Raw genomic sequence first — 3,040 nt, 5'->3', positions numbered from 1 at the left:
CATGCTCGTACGAAGCACATTGAGGTGCACTACCATTATGTCAGGGAGAGACTCTCTGCAGGAGAGATCAGTTTGGCTTATGTGCCAACACAGGATAACCTTGCAGACCTTTTCACAAAGGCTCTGCCTCGTGAGAAGTTCGAAGCTTTTCGCAAAGCTTTGGACTTACTCCCTTTTGTGGATTCGTCCACATAGCTAGACACTTTCCTATACATGAGTGCTAGCTCTTGTTCACCGCATCACTCCAGGGGGGATTTGTTACCATATTATAGTAGTGATGTGTGTGAACACACTTAGGACCGCCGGGGCACTTTTTCCCTCACTAGGAGGTTTTTTCCCCCGTGCATTGTATATACACCCATTATCTTTTAGGGTTGGTTATCTTTCATTTTTGGCACTCATAATACACTACAGTGTTGTGCTCAAGCTTCCTCATCTTCTTGAAGTTGTGTGTGCATTCCTGCAACCCTAATTCCAACAACACTTTGCTTTGCTATTGTTTGCCATTTTCACCTTAATTTTAGGTGTTTCATGAATATGCATGCCTAGTCTTTGCATAAGGTCCTCTGTCATAATGCAAATTTGTGCACCCCCATCTACTAGACCCTTCTTAACTAGCCTTCCCTTGATGTAGCAGTCTAATATAGGTGTAATGTCCTCATCCATCTCGGCTTGTGAAATTTTTACAACAGGCACATTCTCTTTTGTAGTGCTCACGGACTTTGTTAATTCTCTCCTAACTTGTGGACATAAGGCTAGAAATTGAGGCCACGAGATATCAGGACCCTCCTCTCATGTCTTCCAAAAGTTTGTATGGAGCCATACCATGTCCAAGGGGGAAATCTTGGAGGTTTATACGACGTCATCTCCTCTTGACTTCCTTGTTTTCCTTCACTTTCTTTCCTCGTCGATGGTCACTTTGTGATGCCACACCCTCCTTTTCCTTCTCTTTTCCACGCCTTCGTTTGACACCATTTTCTTCAATGTCTACCTCCTTGGCCTTTGTTACCTCTACCATATGTACATTTGGGTCCGGCAGCAAGGGCAGCATTCCTTCCACTCCTCATGGAGGTGGTCTTGTTGCATTGGGCCTCTGCAAAATCATCGGTTGTTGTTGACTAGTGCCTTCACCTGCATTCATCACTGGATAATTCATGTTGGGCTTCCCTGGCTCCCCATGAGGCCAAGGACAATTATACATTCCATGCCCTGACTCTTCGCAATTCCAACATTGCAAGAGTCGCCTAGGTCGTTGCTCTCGTTCTTCAACCCTTTTAGCCTTGCCCTTCTATTCCACAGCTTGTGCAAAGTGGATAGACAAGTTATTTAAAGACTCATTTAACTTTTCTATCACCTCGACTGTGACCTCAGGTAATTCTCTACGAGTGCAAGACTGTACCTCTTCCCTAGGCTTTGAGTCATCAAAGATAAAGCCCCCCCCAAGCATACACCTCATCTTTCGGAGTTTCTTGGTAGCCCTAGCCTCAGCAGCATCAAATGTTGTGGGCTCTCCTGACTCTACTTGCAGTTTTAGTGATGGGTACATCCCTGCAATAAATCTCTCCTTCTTCAAGAATTCTGCACCATCTCCAGGGTTAGGAAGACTACGCAACCAAAGAGTCCAAAGACGTAAGAATTCTTGCTTATAACTCAAGTAGTCCTCTAGATCCTTTTGCTTATGAGCAACTATTTCTTGCCATAGCTTTTGTGTGTTCAAAGGAGTGAAGTAATTGTCTCTAAAAAAATGCATGACCCCCTTGTAATCTACTCGTGTGGAAGCATCTCTTCGTAGGACCAACTCAAACATGTCTAAGCATTCTTGGTCTCATCCCTGCAATAAATCTCTCCTTCTTCAAGAATTCTGCACCATCTCCAGGGTTAGGAAGACTACGCAACCAAAGAGTCCAAAGACATAAGAATTATTGCTTATAACTCAAGTAGTCCTCTAGATCCTTTTGCTTATGAGCAACTATTTCTTGCCATAGCTTTTGTGTGTTCAAAGGAGTGAAGTAATTGTCTCTAAAAAGTTGCATGACCCCCTTGTAATCCACTCGTGCAGGTGCCGGTAGAGATTGAAACCAAGTGGAAGCATCTCTTCGTAGGACCAACTCAAACATGTCTAAGCATTCTTGGTCTCCTACCACTCTCTTTATGTGGAGTGCCATTCTAAAGTTTGATAAGAACAACTCGGCATCCTCACCGGGCTCTCCAAAGAATAAGGGGTAGCCACTCATTTGCCTAGTTGTATCCATGCTTAAGAAGAAGAAGCACAAATATGACTGCACAAAGGTCTTCCTTCACTCTCTTTCTCTGTCACTCCTTTTTTTCTTTTTTCTTTTTTTCTTTTTTTTCCTTTTTCAAAGTAGAATGAAAATGTAGACGTCAAAGCCTATGTCATAACGAATCAGAGGCAAAATAAATGGATTAACTGAGACATTAATGACTGCTACTTGCTTAGGTCCAAACATACGACGAATGACACGCTAAAATTGTAACTTACTACCAAAAACAAGATGAAAATATGCACATCAAAGGAAATGGTGTAATCTACAATGGGAAGTATGACAGGATTAGGTGATGCTAAAATCTCACTTAGTCTTTCTGGACCAAAAAGAAGAACCATGCGTTGTTGGTAGAAAATTTTTCTATCAATGCAAACATTCACTCTAATGGAGTGCACCCAATGAAACTGGTTGAATTGAATCCCAAGAGGATTAGGAGGAGGTGGATTGTTCATGAAAGATCACACAAAAGTACCACTTTCCTTCTTAAAATATGATACCCAACAAGCAAACAAGGAAATTTATGTGTTAGAGAGATCGATGTACCTTAAATACCCATTCAAAAACTGCTCGATCCTCAGTGGGGGCACCAAAATTGAGGCAGTCCGAGGCGGGCAACAAGAAGAGTGGCCTCTAAGCACTCCTCAAGGCTCCCGTGTTGCTCAAAGGGCTTGGGGCACAACGCAACATAAACATAAGAACCCCAAAACCACACACCCAAGAAGAAAAGGTGCACCACCTAGTTATGTGTGTGAACT

This window comes from Cibotium barometz, chromosome 4 (assembly GCF_041138505.1).
Source record: "Cibotium barometz isolate CiBa-2024 chromosome 4, ASM4113850v1, whole genome shotgun sequence".
In the NCBI taxonomy this organism is placed as follows: domain Eukaryota; kingdom Viridiplantae; phylum Streptophyta; class Polypodiopsida; order Cyatheales; family Cibotiaceae; genus Cibotium; species Cibotium barometz.
The sequence above is the reverse complement of the archived record's forward strand: the minus strand, read 5'-3'. Positions refer to the sequence as shown.